General features: G+C 46.2%; 2 long non-coding RNA genes across 2 annotated transcripts; one reads left to right on the top strand and one right to left on the bottom strand.

Moving 5' to 3' along the window:
- Window positions 1-8721: 8721 nt before the first annotated feature.
- Window positions 8722-10701, top strand: LOC135825671 (uncharacterized). Its single transcript, XR_010555104.1, has 3 exons — window positions 8722-9110; window positions 9203-9368; window positions 10248-10701. It is a non-coding gene; the product is annotated as an uncharacterized LOC135825671 (long non-coding RNA).
- Window positions 10702-11205: 504 nt separating this feature from the next.
- LOC135825672 (uncharacterized) lies at window positions 11206-11893 on the bottom strand. Its single transcript, XR_010555105.1, has 2 exons — window positions 11728-11893; window positions 11206-11350 (listed from the first exon to the last, which is right to left on the bottom strand). It is a non-coding gene; the product is annotated as an uncharacterized LOC135825672 (long non-coding RNA).
- Window positions 11894-15699: the final 3806 nt, after the last annotated feature.

Genomic DNA, 15699 nt, shown 5'->3' with positions numbered 1-15699 from the left:
TAAATCGTGACGCCATTTTGTTTTAACATGAATATCGCGGGTTGATCGTATTATTATTATTATTATTATTATTATTTGAAACTCGGGTATTGAGCCAATAATAAAAGGAGAAAGGGAAAAGGACATATGGAAACGAGTTAAGAGTAACTCTCCACCACTGTAACTAGATACTATATACAGTCAGAAAGTGCAACAACTAGGCACAAAACTGACAGAGTACTGAGACATTCGACGTCCTGACACCTAGCTTCAACACATCTCCGTAGCGCTAACCGACAGCCTTCCAACTTGGAAGGTTCGAGGTTATGGAAAGACCAAAGAGGGGAAGGCAAGCGCAACGAAAACGAGCACAAGCTACAGTCCCAACGGAACAAAGAATGTCGATTGTCACTGGACGATGACGAGACCAGTAGGCGATTTGACAAAGCGGTCTAACTACAATTCGAAGCAGCAAAGCAGCACACCACCCAACTTGGGTGGGTCAAAAATATCAAAGATAAGTTAAGAAGGGGGAAGCTTTGCGAGAACGAATTGTACAAGCCGAAATCTAAACTCCTACAGTACTCCTCATGCATGACATTGTGATGGACTAGTTAACTACAAAACAAGTTGTTTCACACGACGTACGTTTCGCCGTATGGTTCGTGACGGCTCATCAGGTGTGCAATTTGAAACTCGGGTATTGAGCCAATAATAAAAGGAGAAAGGGAAAAGGACATATGGAAACGAGTTAAGAGTAACTCTCCACCACTGTAACTAGATACTATATACAGTCAGAAAGTGCAACAACTAGGCACAAAACTGACAGAGTACTGAGACATTCGACGTCCTGACACCTAGCTTCAACACATCTCCGTAGCGCTAACCGACAGCCTTCCAACTTGGAAGGTTCGAGGTTATGGAAAGACCAAAGAGGGGAAGGCAAGCGCAACGAAAACGAGCACAAGCTACAGTCCCAACGGAACAAAGAATGTCGATTGTCACTGGACGATGACGAGACCAGTAGGCGATTTGACAAAGCGGTCTAACTACAATTCGAAGCAGCAAAGCAGCACACCACCCAACTTGGGTGGGTCAAAAATATCAAAGATAAGTTAAGAAGGGGGAAGCTTTGCGAGAACGAATTGTACAAGCCGAAATCTAAACTCCTACAGTACTCCTCATGCATGACATTGTGATGGACTAGTTAACTACAAAACAAGTTGTTTCACACGACGTACGTTTCGCCGTATGGTTCGTGACGGCTCATCAGGTGTGCAATTTGAAACTCGGGTATTGAGCCAATAATAAAAGGAGAAAGGGAAAAGGACATATGGAAACGAGTTAAGAGTAACTCTCCACCACTGTAACTAGATACTATATACAGTCAGAAAGTGCAACAACTAGGCACAAAACTGACAGAGTACTGAGACATTCGACGTCCTGACACCTAGCTTCAACACATCTCCGTAGCGCTAACCGACAGCCTTCCAACTTGGAAGGTTCGAGGTTATGGAAAGACCAAAGAGGGGAAGGCAAGCGCAACGAAAACGAGCACAAGCTACAGTCCCAACGGAACAAAGAATGTCGATTGTCACTGGACGATGACGAGACCAGTAGGCGATTTGACAAAGCGGTCTAACTACAATTCGAAGCAGCAAAGCAGCACACCACCCAACTTGGGTGGGTCAAAAATATCAAAGATAAGTTAAGAAGGGGGAAGCTTTGCGAGAACGAATTGTACAAGCCGAAATCTAAACTCCTACAGTACTCCTCATGCATGACATTGTGATGGACTAGTTAACTACAAAACAAGTTGTTTCACACGACGTACGTCGTGTGAAACAACTTGTTTTGTAGTTAACTAGTCCATCACAATGTCATGCATGAGGAGTACTGTAGGAGTTTAGATTTCGGCTTGTACAATTCGTTCTCGCAAAGCTTCCCCCTTCTTAACTTATCTTTGATATTTTTGACCCACCCAAGTTGGGTGGTGTGCTGCTTTGCTGCTTCGAATTGTAGTTAGACCGCTTTGTCAAATCGCCTACTGGTCTCGTCATCGTCCAGTGACAATCGACATTCTTTGTTCCGTTGGGACTGTAGCTTGTGCTCGTTTTCGTTGCGCTTGCCTTCCCCTCTTTGGTCTTTCCATAACCTCGAACCTTCCAAGTTGGAAGGCTGTCGGTTAGCGCTACGGAGATGTGTTGAAGCTAGGTGTCAGGACGTCGAATGTCTCAGTACTCTGTCAGTTTTGTGCCTAGTTGTTGCACTTTCTGACTGTATATAGTATCTAGTTACAGTGGTGGAGAGTTACTCTTAACTCGTTTCCATATGTCCTTTTCCCTTTCTCCTATTATTATTATTAATATTATTTATATTATTATTTGTATGCTGCCGGTCGAATCACCTGCTGGTTAGATAATGTTATTTTAGAAGACACACTGCGGCTTCGTCAGTGAATCGTCACAATCAGCTCTCTGCATCGTCGAACGCCCCAAATTCTAGCAGAAGCCATTCGTTTGTGGCTTCTGGCGGCAAACAGATCTATCCGGATTCTTTGGGCAACTGTGGGCCCTCGTTGGACAAAAGGTGACATCATCAGCTTAGCTATACACTCGAAACACACAACTTTCCACTTGCGAAGATCTTGCTGATATCCAAACAACCATTGCTCCAAAAGGCTGTCGTCTGATCGCGTACATGCAGGTCATGGGTACAGCAGTGAGCTTTGTCCCCTACATTTTTATCTGAAACAGCTTGTTGTTGATGTTTCAAATCTTTATTCTCACGATAGCCAGTGGCCAATAAGAGATAATAGTGTAAGAAAGGAGAAAGAGTGAGGAAGAATCGGGTGGGCAGGGCCTAGGGATTAATGACTACTTAAGTGTACGGGCAGGGGTGGTCGCCACACGAGCGTACAGAGTTGTGTACTTAAGTGTACGGGCAGGGGTGGTCGCTACACGAGCATACAGAGTTGTGTACTTAAGTGTACGGGCAGGGGTGGTCGCTACACGAGCATACAGAGTTGTGTACTTAAGTGTACGGGCAGGGGTGGTCGCTACACGAGCATACAGAGTTGTGTACTTAAGTGTACGGGCAGGGGTGGTCGCTACACGAGCATACAGAGTTGTGTACTTAAGTGTACGGGCAGGGGTGGTCGCTACACGAGCATACAGAGTTGTGTACTTAAGTGTACGGGCAGGGGTGGTCGCTACACGAGCATACAGAGTTGTGTACTTAAGTGTACGGGCAGGGGTGGTCGCTACACGAGCATACAGAGTTGTGTACTTAAGTGTACGGGCAGGGGTGGTCGCTACACGAGCATACAGAGTTGTGCAACAGCAGGGATATCTGGGATGTGAAGAGAGTACAAGAAGGGATTTCGCGAAGCTTGGTGGGCAAGCAATTTTTCATTACTTTAAAAAGTAATGAAGAGCCTTGTACAGGGGAGAATGGAGACAGCGATCAGTCCGCGGAGTTGGCAAGTGCCAAGTACGAGAGCGACGTAAATTATACGAAGGTTGCACGCTGCTAGCAGTATGCAGCGAGAGTATAATGTGGTGGGGCATAATTGTGGCGCAGAGAATGTGCGAAGAGTATATGTGAAAATAATGTTGGCCATTTGATGCGATGCAAAAGGTAGGAGTGTTCTAAGTGTGTGTAATGGGGAAGGTGGAGACATATTCTGGCGGCTTTCCGCTGGAGTTGTTCTTGCCTGTCAAGGGAAGTGTGTGACAACGGTGTGAGAGCATTGCTGTTGTTTTTTCAAATCTTTATTCTCACGATAGCCAGTGGCCAATAAGAGATAATAGTGTAAGAAAGGAGAAAGAGTGAGGAAGAATCGGGTGGGCAGGGCCTAGGGATTAATGGTTAATGACTACTTTTAAAGTGTACGGGCAGGGGGGGGGGGTCGCTACACGTAGTTGTTGTTGTTGTTGTTGTTGTTGTTGTTGTTGTTGTTGTTGTTGTTGTTGTTGTTGTTGTTGTTGTTGTTGTGTTTATTTTTTGCGGGCAAGTATGCCCACTTTTTTATCTGTTCACCAATGGTCAATCCTTTCTAATTTTGTTTAAGATATAATTGTTATCTGATCAAATCCTATCATTCTAATGGTACCTAATGTTCTGCAAGGATGTTACGAAATGAACTTCTCGACATCAAGTCGGTCAGCTAGACAGTAACTTACACTCCGTGTTTTCGGTTTTTTCAACAGGATTCTTTTTCCCGCAGCTCTATCTGTAACATATTGTGCGCTATCAGTTCAAACTCTATATCTTAGTGTTTCGTGTCCTGAATCAGTTAACTACTACTCTCCTTACTGATTGCTGTTGCCTTCGTTCTACTTCTACTCGTACCAATTCCTACACTCGCTCTCAGGTATCTTCGTCTGTCACTCTACCAAAAGCTAAAACTCGTCTCGGTCTCTTTTCAGTTTCTTTCATCGGTTCCGACCGTTGGAATGCACTCCCCGCTGCAGTCCGCTTATGCTCTTCCCTGCACCTATTCCGTAATTCAGTACTTTCATTTCTAGGGTACCCAGGTGGTTTTGGGCGTTCAGCAACCAGCCTGTACATGTATAAGAGAATCGCATCCCTGCTGGCTGACAGACGTAATGCCTAATGCCGAAATGGACCATATTCACATGTCATGACATCTGTCAGGTGCCGCATTTCCTTTGCCCTCCTTGTCAGGTCATGTATAATGTGCCTTAGAGGGTCTAGAACATTATTTGGAAAATATCAACAAAGAATGGATCAACAAGAGCCTCCCGCCTAGGCCTCGACCAAATATGCTTGCGCATATTTCCGCATATTTTTGTGAGACAGTTCATTATGGCATATTGAGCGACAAAGGGAATATTGGAATGAAGCCAGCATATAATTCAAATATTCTGAAGAAAACGAGGACAAAACATTCATATTAATTATTATATTATGGACAAAATGCGTTCAGGAATGCCTTTTATGGATGAATTTGGAAGGGTTGAGGCGTTTGCTACATTTCCCCATGGATGAACACTATGATGGTCACTATCGCTACTGTTGCTGGGGACACACCCCAGCCATACAATTCCGCATGTGTTTTCATTTGCACCATAAGCATGATAGCCGTGAAGCCAATGAATATTCCAAGGTTGTAATTTTACTGAAATGATCTACACTTTCTGCTTGTGTCGAGCATATTTTGGCATATCTTTTTTGCATATCTTGCTAAACCTTTGGCATATTGTGGACGTTTTCCCTGATATGCGACGAGCATAATATGCTCTTTTTTTAGCATATTTGGTCGAGGCCTAGGCGCCATCGCCTGTTTGTGTTGCGACTTTGAATAAAATTCAACAACAACAACGATAACAGGAATGCGAAAACCAGAGAGAGATAAGGAAGAAAAAGAGACAAGTCAAACACAATGTAGGAGTCTGGACAGTGGCTCACCTAACTTGGAACCGGCCGGGCAGTAGGCCTAGCCCAAATTTGCCGGCAATTCTTCCAGCAAAATATCGAATTTTCCAACGAAAAGAAATTGCTGGCAAATTCCGAGCAAAATATCGAATTTACAGAGGATCCGAGTGTGTTTTGGCAATTTATTCAAATTTCTTTGGTTTCATTGGGCCAACGTCGTGCTGAAATAGCTCGTGCAGGTTGTCAGTGGTACATTTTTTTTTTTTTTTTTTTTTTTTTTACTATTGACACAGCCCTACTGGAATACAGGTGGAGAACAAAAAGAAACGAGGAAAAGGACAAAACATAGGGGATGTAGGGACGACGTGCTGATGTGCTGGGAGCAACTCAACCGACCAGAGGTCTCGGCGTCAGCGTTGCAACTAGGCATCGAAAAATGTGTGTTGGGGGGGGGGGGGGTTGCAGAAGAACAACTGCAAACAAACAGAAGCTAGAGAATACCACAAAATAATAACTTGGTGCGAAATAATGAGAAGAAAATAATGACGCCCAAAAGCGCTAAATACGATATTAAGAAAAAGGAAAATAATAAACCACATAGCGCTAAAGCTGCACCAAATAATAATTTAAATTATAACTAAACCGGGTGGAAAACCAAGAAATCATAACAAACAAGACAAACTAAATAATAAATTAATGATAAAAAATTTAATAATATAAGGTAAATGAAGCCCAATATCATCAGCATAGCCGAACCAAGGAACATGACCCGTGCCACAGTCAAGAGTTCATCCGTAGAAGTCGGTAGCCATCAGCCAGTGTTGGTGCGTGAGGTACTTATGGACATCTTCTTTGAACGTGTGGAGCCGCTTCAAGCTGAGTGGAGCCCTTACAATTTCGCTCGGCAAGCTGTTCCATACTGACACTACAGAATACGGGAAGGAGCGAGAAGCATAGGCAGGTGCTCTCCTGTCCAGGACTTGCTGCAGCTGCACATGGTGCTGCTGGCCAGGAGGGGGTTGACTCCGGGTGCGCCGAGCTTCTACATGGTTGGCTGGAGGGGGGATCATGGCGGTGAGCTGGGGTGGTCCTGGGATGCACTGGAGCTTGTACAGGTATACCAGCCCAGATACAATCCGGCGGTGGCACAGGCTTTGGAGAAGGGCACCAGGGCCAATAATGGCCATTGCACGTTTCTGTACACGGTCGAGTCAGGCGAGGTGGCTGGATGCAGCTCCCATCCACACAAGGGGAGCATACTCGAGGATGGGTCGCACAAATCCCTTGTACGCACAAAGCCGGCCATGGTAATCTAACACCCGGCAAGCCCGACGGAGAACACCCAGTCTCTGGCAGCCACGTGTCGCAATTGAGTGCAAGTGATCCCGGAATGACAGCTTGGCGTCAAATGTCACTCCAAGAAGCTTGATGGTGTTGGCTTCCGGAACCGCGATACCTCCAAACTTGATGTCAGGGACAGCAGGGTGTGTGGCTTTCGTAGTCATCAGCAGCTGTTGCGATTTAGAGGGCTCGAATCTGATGCGCCAGCGTTCTCCCCATAAATTTGAAATCATGCTACCAAATCCGTAATACTGTAATACTGACACCATTATAAGTTTTGCTTTCCTCATCAGAGTCACCATCCACATTTACCAAAGTAGACAGTTCATTCGAAGCCATTTTTGCCACAAAGCAGGAGCAAAATGGAGCAAAATATCGGAAACGAAAGGCAATGCCTAGCAAAATATGGAAAGTGATCGGGCAAAATTTGCCGGCAAAATATCGAAGCGCCCCGAGCAAATTTGGGCTAGGCCTACCGGGCAGTGCTAGCAATGTCACGTGATCAGTACAATCATTTCAATATTTAAACTTTGCGGTCATTCATCTGCCCTTCAGACGTGCAAGCGTGTCTGAATGTACGCGCGGATGCGCGCGCGTACCCCTGTACACTACTACCTACTACCAAGAGTACATAGTTGTGGTGCTATGTGCCTGCGTGGCTCAAGGAGCATGTTTGCTCCTGCCATGCCTGAGTCCCCTGCTGTGCTAGTGGCGGCGGAGGCACGCATCCAGTGAACCTGCACAGTGCAGTGATCCTACTGAGTGACAGACTCTGTAAATACTGTATCTGATGATTCGTTTTATGTGTTGATTCTTCACAAAATGTGTTATTTTGCCCGTACAAGAGGCTCAGTGAAAAGTCAAAAAAAAAACCAAGAGTACGTAACCCCCAGGGTTATATTGTACTCTTGCTACTACTGACTAAGAGCGTACTGTAACTGTCGCGAAATTGTATTACGAGTATAATTAATTAATTAATTATTGTAGAAGAGAAAAGGACATTATTATTATTATTATTATTTTTTCTTATTTTGTTAGGGATTTCCCAACGACATATGGATACGAGTTAAGAGTAACTCTCCATCACTGTAACATGATACTTTATACAGTCAGAAAGTGCAATAACTAGGCACAAAACTGACAGAGTACTGAAACATTCGACGTCCTGACAGTACTCTGTCAGTTTTGTGCCTAGTTATTGCACTTTCTGACTGTATAAAGTATCATGTTACAGTGATGGAGAGTTACTCTTAACTCGTATCCATATGTCCTTTTCTCTTCTACATTTAATTAATTATTATTATTATTATGAAATGACCCAAAGGCAATGTGCCTATCGAGGGGTTCATTTGATTGAAAGAACAGTAGATGTAGATGTATGTACAAAGAGAAGTAGGGATTGATGAGGAGAGAAATGGGGAAAATCAACTGCAAGGTGGCGGAATTCCGTTGATTGCATAAGCATAGTCAGCTGTAAATTTCCTGAGGGCAGCTTTGAACTTATAGAGCGAGGCTTCCGATGTTAGACTGGGGGGTAAACAGTTCCATAGAACAGCAGTTCGGAACATGAAGAGAGACTTAGACAATGATTTAAATTTGGGGGGGGGTATGATTTACGCATGTTGTTGTATTTGGTTCTTGTCTTTTAATACTCTCAAATCAACAAGAAACAACAACAACTTTGGTTCTTGTCTCGTAGAGTCCAGTGTCTGATGTCATATATGGTCTAAGTGTACGTGCGAGTATGGTGTGAGGTGTGACGTTTATGGTATGTGGTGTATGCTAGAGTACGCTTTGTCAGAGTGTGAGAATCTGCTTCCGTCTGTGTACGTGTGAGAGTGACTGTACAGTGAATGCTGCACATGCGCAGTGCTAGTTTGGTCTGGGAATGAGAGTCATGTGTGATTCGTCCGTGGTGGCGTGGTCTGGTTGTCTTGGTCTTGGTCATGTGTTCTGTACGTATTAGTCCCTGATGGGGCTGTTAAGTGATGACGTCACAGTTCCTTCGATACGCATAGCAACGATCCCACTGGGGACAAACAAAAGTAGCGTCGTCTCCACCGAACCAGTTGTCAGTGGCAACATATAGGAATCGTGTACATTTCTTCGTTTCTTCTTTGCTGTTTTCAGTGAGTGTTTTGTTTTCTCTTTGTCCTTGATCTCGACGGCGTTGTCGTGCTCATTACCTTACTGAGACGTCTCTTGTGACTGTAGCCAGTGTCACGGAGGATTTTATTGGCGTGACGAGGTAGATCGCCGAGATCGAGCGTGAAAAACGCTCTGCATTAGTAGCTCCTGTAGAATGTCTTCTGGGATGGCGTATCCATGGTCAACAAAGCCAAGGTGCAAGACAGCATAAGAGATCGTGTAAACGATGTGAACTCCAAAAGGTAAGCTCCTGAACAAGTGGAAAGATATGTGTATTTACAAACTCTCTCTTCATCCATCGATTGCCACTATGCATTGCATTTTGTCTTCACAGATAATCTGGACAAATAAATTATATTGTAACTGGAGAGTGCAATCGTGCTTGGGACCCATCCCAATGTCATCACATGGCTGTGGTGACTAGTGTATACCTGGGAGAATTTTTCCTCAACTGAGACGGAGTGTAGATGGATGGATTATGAGAAATGCGAAGATGTGGAGTAAGTTGTGTCGAAGAAATGTGTAATAAAATAAAATTTACTTTACACTCAAACATACACTGTACATGTACATGTAACATCATGATAATGATTCCATCTTCATTATCTCCGCAACAGATACGCCATACGCACCGAATACATGGTGTGTGTGCACGTGCGCGCTTGCGTGCGCGCGTACATGCACACACTCTCATGCGTGGCCGAGTTGGCCGGATGAACAGACCACGCATTTGCACGAGGTGTCCGTCATGTCATTGGAGTGCTGTACTTTATGACTCAGGGGCGTAGGAGGGGTTTTGGAAGTGGTACGACCGAAGGTCGGTGCGGCGGAAGGCCGTGTTGGAGGGGGTCCGGCCCCCCCCCCCCCCCCGGGAAAATTTTGTAAAAAAGACACTAAATCCTGCGTTCTGGGAACTTCTGGCGCAGTGTGCAGTCGAGTCGAGTACAGTACTCAGTACGACTGCAGATGCATAACAGATCTACGAGTCTAGAAAAAGGTCTGATGCGCATATGCAAATATCGATGGATCCTGATTTTTTATTACGGTTTTGCACGTTCCAGACGGACCACACTTTTCGAAAAGTGGTGCGTCGTACCAGTCGTAGCGGGTGCTACGCCCCTGTGACTTTATTCCAAAATAGTATGTCGTGCCCCTGTCAAATGGAGTTTGTGTCTATGCTCAGCGGGTATCGGGCCATGACGCCACACTGCAGTCAGCGCTGGAATTAAAATAGCACTTCATGGATTATTTTAACTAATTTCCTTTGCGTTTACTTTGTTGAGCCCGTGGTTTCATTTCTGTGTTCTGTTATGATTGGCCTCTGAAAATAATCGGATTGGATGTCATTTTTTGTCATATGTGTGTGCCTTGTGCAACAGGTTCAAGGCTAGATGCACTTCACATTCGGCGTGGGATCTCGGCGTCTCGGACCTGATAACGTCTTGGTTGGATGGGTAATCAAGGATGATACTACTCGGCACACCAATGTACATGTCAATGTAGTTTTTACTTTTTCAGAGCTGCACTATTTACGTCTTGATGCTTACTTCGGTGCTAGTGTCGTGTCCGTGTGTTGCTACAATGTCATTATCTGTATTGTATTCCGTCTGCTTATACATGTGTCTTTATGAAGTGTTTGCCATGGCGGCGATGTGTCTTGTCGATCAATAGTGTTGTGAAACCTATCACTATTCATGCTTTGCTGGCTACTTGCTCGCTCCGCGCCGTGCACGCTACTAGGTCTTGTAGTATATAGCTCGATGCTTTGCATTGATCGCTGGTTGTTGTTGTTCTTGTTGCTTCTCTGTTGTTTGAGCTTGGTCCTAGAGTGAACCTTTGGTCTTCTTGTGTGGTGAGGGTGAGGAATGGGTATCTGGACTCCTGGTATATTTCCGTAAAGAACCTGGAATTGTAGAATCCTGAGAGTATGTCTGGCCCACTCCCCGGTCATGACATTAGCGTGTTTCCCCCGGATTATTTCTATCATCCTGCGTGTTCTTGGGCTGAGCGAGCACATGCACGAGTGTGCAGCTATAACCCTGTGTATCTTTGGTTACACTTTGTTCTGCAATGCATGTACCTTGTAACAGTCTGTGCTTGCACTGCTTTGTGTGGCCTGCGTATTTCAAGACTATTCAGTGCATCAGACCCAGGTTGGTTTGGTTGCCGGATGATCTCTTGTTGCGTCGCTCTGTGTTTTGTATTAATCAATTTTTGGGCTTGAGAATTGAGCTGGTGTGTGGTTCCCAATATGAAAACATCATGCTGGTGCTCTGTGTTTCGATTATCGACTGTCCGAGCAGTCACGATTCATTACCAGAACGGTCAATACTGTAGTCTCTTCACGTGTTTGTGTTTTCGCCGGGGGAATTAGCGGTGACGTTGCACATAGAACGGCAGTGTTGCATCACTGGACGACCCTGCCTTTGCATCTGACTTCATTTCCCCAGGATCTGGTGCAGATACATCAGACAGTCACTTCCTGTAAACACGCAAACAGCAAAAGAAGAGATCCCGCAAATCAGGAAAAACCATTGCGGAAAATATCGAGTAGATCATACACCATTCAATAATCTGGAGTAATTACAGTGAGACAAACACTTCAAACAGTGCTCTCTCTCTCTCTGTCCATCCTTCCAAAATACCCTGTAACAATTCCCTGGAATTATTTTATTTTATATTCTCAGGACATCATTCTGAACAACTTCTTCCATGGGTCTTCAATCACCACGGAGGGCGAGAATACAGCTAAGTCATGCAGTCTACGGGAGGTGCGGGCTGTCATGGATATAGAGGCTGATATTGTGCCAGCGTGAGGGCAGAGACAGAAAGAAGACACTGATTTCTTGAACAACTCACCTACATATAATCGAATCCACAGGGAGCGCTCGTACTTTGATCCATCAGGAGGCGAAGAATCTTCAAAGCACTCTCAAACACGGAGTTTTACAGTGGGCAGCCAATTTCACAGCCATTATGAAGGCCCTCGACGACTGCAGGAGATTTGTAGAGGAAAGAACAAGGAGTAAAGAGCGACAACAATCGCTTGACGAAAAAGCAAAGAAAAACTGTTCTCTCTCCAGTCATTTAGATGCTGTTGCCCTTCACAACTGGTTCCATCCAGAGGACGCGACTTTTGTTTGTCCCCAGTGCTCTCCGTTGCTATGCGTATCGAAGGGGCCGTGACGTCACACTTAACAGCCCCATTGGTCGTCCCGATTTGTCGTCGCTTTATTACTGCTTGTTCTTTGTTGTTTCTTCGTGTCTTTTCCCGGGTGTCTTTTCCAGTCGTCGTTTTTGGTTCAGTCTAGTCTTTTTTGTCTCTCTCCTCCTGTACCCTCGTCATTTGTTGGTATAATAATAATAATTATTATAAGAATTGAGACACAATCAAGAGTTTGCGTTGCTGTGTGGCGGGGGCCAAGGGGAGAACACTGTTTCCATTTCACTACTACTGCTACTATTGACAGCTGCCAGAATTGACCACGCCGCTCCCAGATGGGAGGTACTATCAGAGAGGGTAGGGGGGGGGGGTGGGGGGAGGAAGGCAATGCTCCAAGTAGCGATCCAGATCTTGCCCCCTCCGGAACCGTCGGTTGTGACGAACTTGGCAGTGAAATTTGAATTGCTGGCGTTCAGCCACAGTAGGGCGCTTTGGACAGGTTCCACAACGATGACGCTTGAGACCCGCAGCCGATTTAAATGAATGCTGACAGGTTGCGCAAGTTCGTTACATCCGGAACAACAAGACGAGCAGGGGCCGGCCCGGCGGCTGGTCGTCATCTCCTAAGTCATCATCTAGCCGACACTTATGCACTGTAAAGCCTCCCCTGCCCCGTAGCCATCGGTTGCATGTCGGACACTGAAGTGACCCAGGCGGCTCTGATATCGGTAGCTGACGGATAGTCGAACTCTTGTGCCGGGCCATGTCAGAACTACGGCGGAACAGACGACTGCAGGTTGGGCACTCAATGTTCTTTGGGGCAGGTTCCTTATCCTCACCTGCTGCTGCCACCACTCCACGCCACTCTCCACGGTCGCTTGCCAACGCGAACCATTTGCGCACTCCCGCCACAGATAGGTCCGTGTGGATGGTGTCCTTCCAGCGACGACGAGGTCCACAGAATGGCCGAGACTGAGGGAGAGAGGCAAACAGTAATTGCTTCGATACTGCGGTGTCATCAAGGCGAGCCAGGTGCCCAAGGCACTCCAACCATCTCTGCTGCACCAAGCGTGATAATAGAGTGGGATCACCCCATTGTGCCCGCAGTTCCTGGGAGGAGATGCGCTGTTCCCACTGGGGGCCGCGCGATACGCCCAGGATGGAGCGAATGATGGCACGGAGAAACCGGTCCGTTCTGTCTAAATCCGACTTCAACAGGGTCCAGCATTCTGAACCATACAGAACCGTTGACAGAACGACATACAGGTGGCGCCTGGTAGGGAGGTTCAGGCTCCAGTCATGCAGGATGCGCCGAAGACCACCAAAGGCCCCTGCACCCTTTGCTAGACTAGTATTGCATGATTTGCATCAGGAGATACCCTCGACAGGCAATCGCCTCTGGGAGATCCTTTTTAAAGGAGTATGACCAAGACCAAGCTTCTCGTTGCAGGTTTCGGAGTTTGCCCTGCTGATTGCTCTGATTTGGTCATTGGCAGTGATAGGGTTGAAGCAGTCACCTCATTCCCTGTCTTGGTTCCACCATCACTCCGGACTCACGGTCGCAAGCGGACATTCGGAGCCGTCTCATTATTATTGAGTCCGGAGTGATGGTGGAACCAAGACAGGGAATGAGGTGACTGCTTCAACCCTATCACTGCCAATGACCAAATCAGAGCAATCAGCAGGGCAAACTCCGAAACCTGCAACGAGAAGCTTGGTCTTGGTCATGCTCACTGTGAGACCCAAGCTGGATGCGACCTCACAAAAGGCAGACAGGGATTCAAATCATTGATCGGCTGAGTTGCGAGTTGTAGCGATCAGTACGGCATCATCCACAAACTCGAAGTCATCAGCATGGCCGGACTCGGAGTGGGGACGACGCCGAGTAGTCACATGAGTGAACAGCTGGCCATCAATAGTGAAGCTGAAGTCCACACCAGACTCAATTCCGCGCTCCACGAGAAGGGATCGCCAACCGTCGCGGCTCATAAGCGGAAGTGCAAGTTAAACGGTACAGGTGCCATCACGCACCCTTGGCGCAGCCCATTCTTGACAGATATCGGACCCGTGCAACACACACACACACGTGTGACACACACACACACACACACACACACACACACACACACATGTATGAGCCACAAACTCGAGTACTCCGGCCCAGCGGGGGATCACTTCTCCCAAGGGTACGGTGCTATGGTTCCAGCACAATTCTCTCGTCACAAACGCAGTACCGGTAGTTCATCACAAACGCAGTAGTTCATCACAAATGCTGTAGTTCATCACGAGGCCTGTAAATGTTTCTAATCCGTCAATTGCACTTCTGTGTTACGAACAACAACATCGACATGTACATGGTTGTCCTTCTAATAATGACGTTTTCATAATTCAGTCCACAGAGAAGTAGGCTGCATGGTGCCAGGGAGTGGGAATTTTACCACCGATTTCCACAATTTCCCTCATTGTGACCGGCCCCTTCTCCTCTGGAACACAGAAAGGAGGAAATAGTTGTTCTAAACCCAATGTCTGCCACATTGGATTTAGTCACCAACCAAAAGTCAACGATCTGCACGAAAATTCTCTCTGCTGTCAATGTTTTCATGGTGAAAAGCGTTTGTGATCATTGGTTGGAGCGCAGGGAGCTGAGTAGCACGACTTCCTGGTTGGAAAGCTGGGAATGGAAGCCGGAAGCTCCACCGTATACCACGAGTCATGACCACGCGGTCCACTGGTGGTTGGAGGCTAGCATGCTAGCATGCAGTCCACTACTGCAGTGCAGTAGTATAGTGGGCGCGGCCGCCACGGTACCACGACCACGACGCATACCACGCGCGCAGCGTGGAGGACGACCAAGCCAAGGCCATGGCATGGGGCCCGGGGGTAGCCTTCATGTGCTAAAAAGAGTAATTTCAATCCATATATGGTCACTTGGTCCTGGACGTGTTGATCGTGTGGAGGTCTGGGCACATGTGCACAATGCACCTATGTCATGTACATGTATATGCAGATCATCGGAATTTGACGAACCAGTTGCGCATATATAGGCCATACTTGAGTCCTGGTACGTGGTGTCGGCTTTTGTCCCTTGTGCTACTTCAGAGATCTCGAGAGGCATCAGTAATATACTGGTACCGATTCCGAATCCCAATGTCATACTAATCCCCATAACAACATCATTCGGCTCACCAAGTTTCGAACTTTGACCGATCTCAACGTCCTTATCACTTGTAGAATACCTGTTGCAGCAAATTCTTTATTATTGTTTTGATATTGGAGTTCAGATTGAGGTTCTTTCCTTTCTTCCTCTTCCTTCCCCTATTTCTTGTCCCTTTGGTTTTTAGCTGTATATTTTTCACTTTCTTTTTGCTGTCCCACCCATGGAAATATCTTCCCGGTGGGACTGGCTTATCACCTTCGAAAGAAGTGAATAAAGGAGACATAATAAGAATAATGATATCGATATTGATCATGCAATAACACATGTACATGTGCATGTATACCCGTGATTATAACGTCCTTCTTTTCTTCTGACGCCGACAATCCCTTATCCTGGTTGGAGGAAAGCCACTCGACAAGACTCCGACAAGAGAACAGTCTTTGTAGAGCCCTTAAGTCGTACAATCAGTCATGTGCCGTACATGTATCTTTCCAGGGAATCAAAATGATCT

Source organism: Sycon ciliatum, chromosome 10 (assembly GCF_964019385.1).
Source record: "Sycon ciliatum chromosome 10, ocSycCili1.1, whole genome shotgun sequence".
Lineage (NCBI taxonomy): Eukaryota > Metazoa > Porifera > Calcarea > Leucosolenida > Sycettidae > Sycon > Sycon ciliatum.
This window is presented reverse-complemented; position numbering and strand designations above follow the sequence as displayed.